This window comes from Podarcis melisellensis, assembly GCF_964234715.1.
Source record: "Podarcis melisellensis genome assembly, chromosome: 1".
NCBI lineage: Eukaryota > Metazoa > Chordata > Lepidosauria > Squamata > Lacertidae > Podarcis > Podarcis melisellensis.
This window is the reverse complement of record NC_138528.1, coordinates 118,814,722-118,826,971: the sequence shown is the minus strand read 5'-3', so window position 1 is coordinate 118,826,971 and position 12,250 is coordinate 118,814,722. Positions and strand designations below refer to the sequence as shown.

Below are 12,250 nucleotides of genomic sequence, written 5' to 3'. Positions count from 1 at the left end.
TTTCAAACTTATGACCAGCAGTGAGGAGGATTGCTTGTCTAATTTCAGCTTTCTACGTTGAGTTTGTAAAAGTGAGCAGTTTAGCACCACATTGTCAGAGGGCAATTCCCACCTCAAAGCACAGTAGCTCAGGTTTTGCTGGTAGCTGCAAGAAGGAGAAATGGGTGGCAGGACAGGTGAATTAAAGTCAGCAGTGCTTAAAAATAAGACATATTTTTTACAGCAGGAATAGTACCTCCATCTTATCCAGGTGGTGTTATGTACACGGATTCCTGATGGCTATCCTGCTTGGTCCAGCTAGCAGCAAGCAAATGAGGAGGATGGAACTATAAAACACTTTACTCCCACTCTATTGTTTTATCTGCTGCTGCTAATTTTGCACTTTATCATTGCTACCTTGTTCTTTTACTTGAAAATGTAAATAATTTACAGCTGTATAATCAAATGTTCCACTTCCTTCAATAGTGCCTACAGTTTATACACAGTGATCACTTAATCAGTTACTGAAATACAGCCACTTCTGGAATGAAATGCAACAACTGCTTCATAGTATAGAATGCATCCCATCATAGAAAAGGAAGTGAAGAAGAATACCAGAACTAATTGAAATTGCAGGGAGAATTTAGGTAGGAAGAATGCAATTATCCCTTTTGGAATTTGGCCAGGATATTAAGATTAACATCTTATACTTCTATGATGAGTCCCATAGGAATTTTAACAGCTACAAGTGGTCAGGACCTTGGTTTTACATCTCCGTCTACAGAAGCTCTAAAACATAATGCTTGGCTTTGGCTTATGCAGGAATTAAATGGAAGGGTGAGATATGCCTCACAAGTTCCTACACCATTTAGATTATTCCTTAGAGGTTTACCATCCAACTATCTGTCATCAAGACAAAGCCTTTTGCTTCTATATTATATTAGCTTAACATAAAGAGTGCAAAGGTCTACAAGGATCTAAGCAACTATGTGAAATGAAGGATTAGCAACCTTCTAGACAATAGTTTGAGTTACTGATTTAGTGGCTGATGCTTCAGTGTTGAAAAAAAATTTCTGTAGCAAGTACAAAGTACAGGAGTTTGTGTGAATCATGTAGATACAACATTAGTGTATAAACATCTAAGCAGGCTGCATAACATTTCATCAAGATGGTACCATATGTCAAAATGTGTGACATGGATACATAGAAGAACATAACAACCTTAATATTAACATAGGATTCACCCAAAGACAAACAATCTATTACCATCTTAAATTATTATTATTTGAATTTATATACCATCCTATACCCAGAGGTCTCAGGGCAGTTCGTAGAACTCATAAAAGAGTTTATGCAGGATTGTCTCAACAATCAGCAGAAGGTTTTTGTTTTGTTTTTGTTTTTTTGTTAGAAAAAAAGTTACAATCATATGGAAAATCATATACATCCAACATAGGGCAGAGAACCCAACACTATAGGATAAAGAGTGCCATGTTCTACTAACTGAACCAGCCAGGTTCATGCAGATGTTCCATGCAGCCGCCTTTCCCCATTCTTGGCCCTAGTCCCTCAAATTCTTATTCTGCATGTGGCTTTTTAAACAAGGGTTTCAAAATCAGCAAACCTATTCTTTTAGTTAAGAAAATGCATGCTAAATGCAGTGTGGTACTTGAGGAGCCAGTTTCCCCCTCCATGTCCCATTTTGACCTATACAAGACTGTGCTTGGATTTACTTATTCCTGCCACCCCAAGAAGTTGCATCCTGTTTCTGCCACACAAAGGAATGAAGCAATGAGTACACTGAGGGTACAGGAGGTAGCGAAGTTATCTGGGCATCCAATTGCTTTTTATTTCACCCATTACTGCCCTATATTTGACCAAAACAATTCCACATCAATGAAAGGGTTAAGAGTTTATTATGCCTACATAGCCAAAAGTGAAGCAAAGTAACCACGTATCTTAACACCTGGAAGAAGCTGAGGAAGGCACAGCTGGCTTCTAGCTTTCACACATTCCTAAGTTTTCAGTTACTACCAGTATTTCCCAAACAAGGCTATATGACAAACAGTTGCAGGTGGCCAATTGCTCATATACAAGAATAGCTTTACTCAGCAAAATCCTACAAAAGTCATTTGTCAATAGAAACATTTGTATCTCAGGATGTAAGTTTAGCATTATTGAAATGTTGTCTTCCAAGACTGTAAGTGTGGAAAAATAGCTGTACATGGCTTGGAACATATGAAACAGAAACTGCTTTAGCCTAAGGAGTATGTCTCATTGCTGTTTTGAGAGGTTTTCCCAGCACCTTTACTTCAAAACCTTTGTTTTGCTTTGGAAGGTGAGGGAATCTAGGAGTGGTTACAAACAGCAGAAAAGTATACCTGTTCTCTTTTGGAACGGACAGGAAGAATTTCCCCACCAAGCATCTGGACTTCCAGAATGAGCATGCTTTTTTCAGGGGGTACTCAAATGTACGCAGTAATGGCACCTCTTTTTGTTGTTAAAAAGTGTGGCACTTACTGTAACAACTTCATGGTACCGGCATCTATTTTTCTAGAAAAAAAGCACTGAGAATGAGTAAATGCCTTACTCCTTACAATCGAAACTTTTCTACTTAGGTCAAGTTACATGGCATTTTAGAGGTAGAAGGCACTGTGCAGGGAGCACCATGAAACCCTCTGGTAGAACAATACCATTAATGCATTAGCATCCATTAAGTTTAGAAGCTCAAATGAAAGTTTTTAAGGTTCAGCACCAAAATCTATAATGCCCCGCCATCAGTCCTTCTGTCTCTTGATCTTGAGTTGCACACCCTTCAACCCTTATTCCCCCATTTCTCAGCCTTCCCCGCTCCTCTAGTCCATGAGCTACTGGCTGGTGTTTACCTTTCATCCTGGGATCACCCAACATCCACTCATTTGTCTCCTCTACCTCCACATATACAGATGTGGAAGGTACCCACAGGTATCATCCAGACTGACCAAACAGTATGTACACAGTGCCATAGCCCAACTACCTGTTTGTCCCTTTACAAAAAGCATAATGTAGTGTAACTATCGTTCTGCCCAGACAGTGAGGTCCAGCTCCGAGGGCCTTCTGGTGGTTCCCTCACCGCAAGAAGTAAGGTTACAGGGAACCAGGCAGAGGGCCTTCTCGGTAGTGGCGCCCGCCCTCCCATCAGATGTCATATTTTTAAGGATTTTTGTATTAAGAATGTAAAGTGTCCTAGGATTAGTGTCAGGCTAGAATTTGGGAAAGCAGCATTCTAATCCCCTTCTCAGCCATGAAGCTGACTGGGTGACTTAGGCTGTTCACAGTTTCCCAGCCAAACCTATCTCATAGGAGGTGAAAGAACTATGTATGCCACCTTCAACTACTTGGAGGAAAGACGGGATATAAATGTTAAAATAAGTAATTAAAATGATTATAAAATGAATTTAAATTACAGTCAAATATAAAATAAAACCACTGCATTAAGCATATTCTGATTCTTTTTATATTAAGCTAGGTGCACTAAATTGTTTTTAAATATAAAAGATTTCTGGAAGAGGAAATACAGCAGAAACAAACAGTATTATGGTGCCTTCTGCACAGGTGTTATTTCAGAGTGATTAGTACAGATCATCAGATGATCATCTTCATCCATGTGATCAACAAGACCAAAAGGTCAATATGGTTTTAGTTTACCATATGCTATAAAATTCGTATGATAAACTGACAGATTAGCATACTTTTTCAGCTACTATAGACACTTCAGTCTTCAAATCAGAAAACAGATTAGAAATCATTTTGTAATCTCTGTTAAGAGTCTGATACATCATGCATAAAGCATAACAGACCTCTCAAAATGTTAATCCTTCTGGCAAATTCTCACAATTACACAGGATTTGCCTAGAAACTACAATAACAGAACCAACATAATTACAGAGATAACAGAGAAACATTGCACAGTAATATCTGTAAATAAAAATTATATTATATGAATATTTTGATTGTGGTAATTGTTTGTAAATGATATTTATCATTTTTTAAATAAACAAAATATGAAGTCTAGGTATGGTCTATTTATTCAGATTCCATTACTGAATCTTCAAATTATATTTGATTACTAATAAATGACAATTTTGCATTTCTGGTTTCATGCATTTCTAATAAGCTGCTCTAGCATTACTTTATTTAGCTGCAACACCATGCACAAATGCTGATCCTAAATATATCTCCTGAACTCCAAGTGACTTGTGTTTGTATAAATAGAGCATAACAAGCTATGAAATCTTCCTTCCAACAAACTGTCCTATGCCAAAATAGTTGCTCTGGATTTTTTTTAAACTATGGCTGAAAGGCTGGATAACCAGAAAACAGCTTAACAAAATAATTATCCTTAAATCTGTTTTAACAATTTATCTATATAGGTCTTTTCCATCAAATGACAAGGGAGCAGTGGAGGTTTTGAAGTGTTATAAGGGTGCAGTTGTGCCGTCACAGATTGAATCAAGTTTATAAATTCAGCTTTAAATCAGAAAGGATAGAGGTGCTGTTAGCCAGTAGGAGAGCTGAAACTAAAGTGGGAATTTGTTCTGTCTTGAATGGGGCTGCACTCCTTTTTGAAAACCAGGGTTTGTAGTTTGGGGGTGTTTCTGTATCTGCCGTTGCTGCTGGATTCCCAGGTAGCTGCCATAGCTAGGAAGGTGCTTTTGTAGTTGACTGTGATAAAGCAGATATTGCCACTGCCATGCATGCCTTTGTCACAGCCAACTGGATTACTGTAATGCACTCTGCATAGAGTAACCCTTGAAAAGAATTTAGAAATTTTAGTCACTGCAAAATGGAGTGGCCAGATTGCTCTCTTTTCTACTTTCCTGATTGCATCAACAATGGCTTCCAATTAATTTCCTGGCACAATTTAAAGTGCAGCTTCTTACTTATAAAGTCCTAAATAGTATGGGATCAGGATATTTGAAGAATATTGTGCCCTCCCATATGATTCTGCCTGTCCACTGTGCTCAAAGGACTTGGATGTGTGTTGCACCTCCTTTAGAGAGCCAGCTAGTTAAGTCACAGGAAAGCGCCTTTTCTACTATGGTACCAAAGCAGATGGATGAAAATAATTAACAAGCCAGGGCTTTCCCACTGGGCCACTGTTGAGCTTCTGGTTCTGGTGGTAGATGCAGAATGCGATGGATAGCCATGGTGTTAGAAGTCTTCCTCTTGCCCTCTGATATTCTAACTAACACTCTACAGCTGAAACTCCCAGCCTGGATATGTCTACAGAAGCAGACAGGCCAGGGATTTTGTCACTGGGCTACTGCTGATGTCTCCTTGCCTTCTGCATCTGCTGGCAGCTGCAAAATGAGCTTGGGGGAGCAATGGTGTTAGAAGCAGTTCTCTAGCGTTTCAATATTTACTCTGCAGCTGAATCTCCTGGGCTGGAAATGGCTGAAGCAACCAGATGTTAGTTCCTCACAGGCCAGGGCTTCCGCTCACAATTTGCTAAAAACATGGAAGATAGATGACTCAAAAAACACAGTGAATGAATTAATGTTAAATTCCTGTATGCATGAATTAAGAAACTGTTCTGGGCTGGAGTACAATATTTTAATAATGCAGCTGCCATGTTCATTAGTCTCTATGTTTCCGGAAACTAATCTCCTACGTAAGTTACAACACTAAACTACTATGCTTCTATTCTGTTCTGAGTGATGACTTAATAATGCTTCACAGTTGCATGACATTTCATTAACAACGCTACTTAAAATATGAAAATATCTGCCAATATCCCAAATTAAAATGAATAAATGCTGTTTTATAAGTAAATTATGATTGCATGTTCATACAAAGGTTCTTAATGCAATGCTAATGAATACCTAATTCAATTTATAATATAACGTCAACACTTTATGCTTAAATTACATTCAGTTATAATGTAGCCGCCATAACAGTCTAAATACATTATACCTGATAAGATTGCTGTGACAAATGAACAGACAATAGGGACAAATGAAAGTTATGTAATTCAGTGCTTAAAGCAATCCAAGGATGTATTGTACAAAAGGAAATATACTTCTGCTTGTACGAGGCAGCGCCACTGAATTCTTATTTCCTCATCCTACTTAAACTCCCCATGCTCCATCTCTCACTGTTGCAGAGGGTTTCTCGGCCCACAGGAATGGGTTTTAGTAAGTGCAGAGGGCTATGAAGGGAGAGGAGCCACAAAATCCTCACCCTGCAAGCTGAATTCTGAACACACTTCTCTGGATCCTCTTTTCAAGCAATCCAAGTTAATCGCTGCATTCTCACAATGCTAAGGATGAGTGGTATCTGGGGGGGAAAAAATCATCTTTCTTTATATTAAGACATATCTAGACCAGACATAGGCAAACTCTGCCCACCAGGTGTTTTTTGGGACTACAATTCCCATCATCCCTGACCACTGGTCCTGGTAGCTAGGGATCACGGGAGTTGTAGTCCCAAAACATCTGGAGGGCTGAGTTTGCCTATGCCTTCTCTAGACAATGTCATTTTCCTAGGGACACTGTGAAATGAAATGCATGCTTAACTCCAAGAAGCTAAACGTGGTATCACAGTGTGAGGCAATTCCCTAGTAAGAAAAAAATATCTGCCACCAGGTCTCCCGTCTGCAGTTTATAAGGAGAGTACAAAAGTGTTCATCCCTCTTAATTATGGAACAAAACCTTTTTCCACCTCAAGCCATAATAAAGTCAAAGTAAATCAAATGTGCCTGCAGTTATATCTTAACAGCATTAGCTACCTTTCATCATACTCTGATAACATCAGACATGTAGCCTGAACCGTATGGGAAAAGCCTAAAATGCATCTACTCCAGTTCCATGCCAAAAAACATCATCCTTTCCTAAATCTGAAGCAACACTAGCATGGAGAAAGCCTCTGTTGTTTGGCTGAGGCTCCCATACCAGAGGAACAGTGATTGGCATGCCATAAATATACTAATATAACAGACCATTATTACTTGTACAGTATAAAAAAAATTGACATAATCCTTATTTCCAAACACACCCACTTGGATCCAGAGCTAATCATCAAATTTATTCAATAACAGAAGTGTATCTTCACATAATATGTTAAGGATTGGACTTCAAGTCAATCTACAACATGCAGAGCAAAATGAAATTATTTAACTTCGGTACTTGGCTACTCCATTCCACTTCTACTTAGTCTAAGCAAAGCTAGAAGGAAATACAGAGTTTCTAACTTGTATTTCTATGGTAATGCTACTGCTGGGGGCACCGGGCTAGTGTTACCATTAGACAGAACAAGGTTGCTCCCTTTATGGCTGAATTCAGAAGTCATGAAAAAGCAACAAAATGTTACTTAAAGTATTTTCATTCCTAGGGAGAGGAGTTTGTGGGGGGTTTTCTGATATGGATGCCATGCTATCTTGGCCGCCTCAAGTACTACACACCTTGACTAGTGTGGTGCTATTTGCTGTTCTCAGGCAGTAAAATATATTTGAAAAGCCTTCCTTGTAGGAAAGAATTTTCTGGCTGGAAAGCAGTGCTCCATTATTTCCCTGTGCAAATGCTGTTCAAACAGTTTTACAACATTCCCACCACCAAGAAAACACCAAAACTCCAAGTAAACTCAGCTGAGGATAAATTAACCTTGGGGTGGAATTTGCAGATTAAACACTGTCACTCCTATCTGTAAATCCATCCTTGCAAGTGCCTTCTGCCCTTCCCACTTTCCTACTATCTTCTTGACAAAATTTGGATTGGGTCACAGACTACCACTTTAACATCTTGCTTCATCTTGAATGTATTCTCATGAATACTGTGCACAGTCAAAGCATATCTTTCTGGCTTGCTCCTACTCTACGATAATATTTTTTCTCTAAAATGTCTGTTTGTTGGGAGGAATTCAACACTGTGCTCTTCCGAATGTTCGATCAGCACAAGCATTTTGGCTTACCAAAACAATCTCCCTCTTCCCACCCCAGTGTATATTCCAGGGGTTCTCCAGACCCCCACAGATTCAATTGGCTGGAGGGGAGAACCTTATTGGGCAGGGAAAAGTCTTTGCAAAGGGCTTCCGCTGATGGGACTCAATAGTTGAAAGCCCACTTTGAAACATAAAACTACAATAAACAGAGAAAATGCAGCAGTTATTCAGTCAGTTATCCTGTCACATGAACTTATAAGCAAAGTCATATGCACAATAGATTCAGGATCAGGCCTGGAGGATATGAAAAAGAATTCAATAGGATTTCTTACATTTTTAGACTTCAAGTACAGGCAACGGCTGATTAACACACGTCTGAATGACATGCAATTGCACAAGCATGCATGGTGCCAAAAATTACCCAAAAACGTCACTGAATGCATCACTAAAAGGGTGGAACGGGGGCAGGGAGGAATATGCTTATACACGCTCTGCCAGTGTATGCAGGAGCCAGGAACAGAACCCCCATGAGAAATGGTTGTCAACTATATATGCATTTTGAATAAAAAGAATTCTACAATTGTAAATTACAGCTGCATTACATTTAAATACTGAATCATTATGCTCTGAGGATATTTTGTAGTGAGGATTATCTTATTACATTCCATTACTTTCTGCATCTGCTTACTGATAATAAAAGAAGCAGCTGTTTTAAACTAACAGGTGTGAACAGTTCATTCAAGCCTTTAAACAGAAGCTAAATTCAATTTCCTTGTTGAATGTTTTGAAATTATATTCCAAACACCATTTACAATATTATAAACAGTTAATTTGTTTGGACTTTGATTCATATGTAACATATATGAAATAACTTTTCTTCAAAGTTTAATTCAAAATCTTATGCTTATACTGTGCACATGCTGAACTAATTATGTCAGATGTTTTCTATAAAATCTTTAGTCACACAACTGAGCAGCTTTTCTTCGCCAACTGTTATATATCAACACTGCAGAAAACCATGATAATTATGAAGTAACAGAGGATCAAATTCATAGCAGTAATATATCTCTATCTTAGTTAAGCTATAAATGATCATCAAGCTTGAAATCGTATATTTATTTAAAATCAGTTTTCTGTATCATTTGCAACGATGTGCGCTTCGCAAAATGTGATAAATATTTTCACTTTTAAACACTCAGTAGTGCTAAACGTATTATCACGACTCTAGGTCTTACAGCACTTGAACAAAAGTAAAAAGAAAATCCTTTAAACTAATCTAAGCAGTGGCTGGCTTTGGTTAAAGAAATGCCATAGAATGATTTGTATTAAGCAATAAATCATATTACTTGTAATAATTATGAACTCCTCTAGGTATCCTTTTAAAGAATAAAAAGAAATCCACTTATCAGTATGAAAATGCTTATAAGTATTTTTTAACAGTTGTGATAATTCCACTTACTTCAATTACTTCACGGGCCTCAACTTTACACACAGAGACGTCATATATCAAGCTTTTTCTTGCAATATAAGTCCCCTGCAATTGAAAGTAAAATTAAACTATTTTATATCAAGAAATGGATATTCATTTTATATAAGTTAAGCTGGAAGCCTGTTAAAGAAGGGACAGTGGTACCTTGGGTTACATATGCTTCAGGTTACATTCACTTCAGGCTACAGACTCCACTAACCCAGAAATAGTACCTTGGATTAAGAACTTTGCTTCAGGATGAGAACAGAAATTGTGCTCCGGCAGCAGGAGGCCCCATTAGCTAAAGTTAAGAACAGTTTCAGGTTAAGAACAGACCTCCGGAACAAATTAAGTACTTAACCCGAGGTACCACTGTACTGGCATACTTATTGAGTTTAAGAACACTGACCTAAGCCAATACATGCCAAATTTGCTGGCTTTGCATTCAGTGGAACTAATTCCAAAGGTCCAACATAAAAGTTCGAACAGCAGCTACTTTTTAAGTTGCCATATAAATACAGAACTTACTCATAACATTGAAATTCATTTTGTTAGTTTTGGCCCAGGTCTCCCATTATGTCAAAATCATCTTGGATCCTGTTTCTGTCGGTGTTCGCTAACTCAGTTTGGTGCCATTTGCTCCTTAACCAAGCAATTTATAAATGTGTTAAACACCAGGTCCAGAACACAACCCAGGGACATCCCATCAGTCCCTTTTCTTCAGGTTGATGAGCAGCCATTGGCTAGCACCCTTTAGTATGGCTCACCTGCCAGCTACAAATCCACCTAATATAAACATCATCTAGCCCACATTGTACCAACTCGCTGGCAAAAATATCATGGAAGAACTTGTCAGAAGCCTTATTGAAATCAAGCCATGCTATATTACACTTTTTCCTTCTTCTAATACAAATATTATTACAGAAATACTAGCTAAATTTCTGTTCATAACAATGTACAGTACAGTGGAACCTTGGTTCTTGAAGCCATGGTACTCGAACATTTCAGCTCCCAAATGCCGAAAACCCGGAACTAAGGGTTCCGGCTTTCAAATGTTTTTCGGAATATGAATGTCGGATGCAGCTGCCAGCTATTTTTTCTGGGGCGCCTGCGCCAATCAGAAGCTGCACCTTTGTTTTCGAACGTTTCGCAAGTCGAGTGGAATTCTGGAAAGGATTACGTTCGAGAGCCTAGGTACCACTGTGCTGGAGTTGCTTTGCTGATGCTCAGGGCTAGACCTCAGCCGTCACATGCTACTACAGTCATACCTCGAGTTGAATGTGCTTTGGGTTGAGCGTGTTCGAGTTGCGCTCCGCAGCAACCCGGAAGCAACGGAGCACGTTACTTCCAGGTTTCGCCTCTTGTGCATGCACGAACGCTCAAAATGACGTCATGCGCATGCGCGGAAGCGACGAAACGGGACCCGCGCACGCGCCGTCACATCTTGTGTTCTGTTCGGGATGCGAACGGGGCTCTGGAACGGATCCCATTTGCATCCCAAGGTACCACTGTACTATGCAATACAGAGGATTTTCCAGTCCTTGTTCATTTCCCCACTGCATCACAGTATTTTTAAAAGAAATTTTAGAAGCAACTCTTCTAACCTCCTCAGACTCTATTAAGCAACCTGCCTGGGACCTCAGGATGAAAGGTAATGGCAGAAATACCCAAGGGGGCTGCCCCCTAAGACACTGGCAGAACCCATTATAGGGCCTAAATCTGACCTAAGACTGCAACCACAGCACTCATATCATAAAAACACGTAATTAAGAAGCAGGTCTCCAAAGGCTTCTTTTGGCAAGCTTAGGCCTCAACAGGCAGACAAGTGCTACCTGAGAGAGGCACTGCCAATGGGGGGGGGGTTATTGGGTTGTTGTTGTTTTTATTTTTATTATGTATTCTGTGAACCACCCTGAGACCCCAGGGTATAGGGCGGCATATAAATGCAATAAATAATAGTAATAAAGTAGCCACTCCCAAAGCTGTTTGCAAATCGCACCGATTTAGAAAGGTGTGTTTTAGAGCCGCGCATGAATTATTCCTCAGGGCCTGATTTATTTATTATGATTATTATTTACTGGGTTCTATAAACAAGAAGAATGTTGTACAAATAAGTGCACCAAGTTTTCTCATTTCATCTGTATATCCCAAAAATAGCATAATAAATGTGGAAACAATATCTACAACGTATGTTTCATTATTAGTGGTCAATGTCCGCCTCTTCCCCCCTTTCTTCTTCTTAATTGTTTAAACCAATTCATGAACCAAGAGCTTATTTCTAATTATTATGAGTATTTTTGGTGGTTTAAGAGCTAAAACAGGCTGGTTTGGGTGTGGGTGGGTGTTTGCAATTTAACCTGGGGACGTTTCTGCGACTCTTACCTCCTGCTCCCAAACCCGAAATGGCATCTCTGCTTTTCGAAACCCGACTAAGCCCGTTTGCCCGTTTTTAGAGAAAATGGCGGGGGTTCCTATCGGCGCCCTTCTCCTTCACCTGCTGAGAGACTGAGGCAATGAGTTAAAGCGGACGGGGGGTGTGCGTGTGTCGCTGTTAAAAACATACACACCACAACTACAATCACCACCAGCAAGGCCTGAGGAGGCAACCCGAGTCAACTCGGCGCGACTCGAGGCGCACAAACGAGGCGGGAAAGCCGGGCAGGACTCGGATCTAGGCGCCCCAGTGCAACGTTTCCTCACAACATCCCCTTCTTTTCCCCGCTTTTCGTCGGTGTTCCTTTAAGTATTTATTGGGGGACGGGGAGAGGTTTTTTTTTTTCCCCGCCGGGAGAGGAGAGAGGAGGAGGAGGAGGAGGAGGATGGTGAGGGGATGAGGAAGGCCGCGACGCGCCTCTCTCTCGCTCTCTTACTTGCTCTCTGGCCAAG

The 12,250-nt window shown here is 39.8% G+C and overlaps 1 long non-coding RNA gene across 1 annotated transcript in view; it reads right to left on the bottom strand.

Moving 5' to 3' along the window:
- LOC309363368 overlaps positions 1–12,242 on the bottom strand; it is a 64,890-nt gene extending 52,648 nt beyond the window's left edge. The window contains exons 1-2 of the long non-coding RNA XR_014165308.1: positions 11,747–12,242; positions 9,356–9,430 (exon numbers count right to left, since the gene is read on the bottom strand). This is a non-coding gene — a long non-coding RNA (uncharacterized lncRNA). The remainder of the gene's footprint in view (positions 1–9,355; positions 9,431–11,746) is intronic.
- Positions 12,243–12,250: the final 8 nt, after the last annotated feature.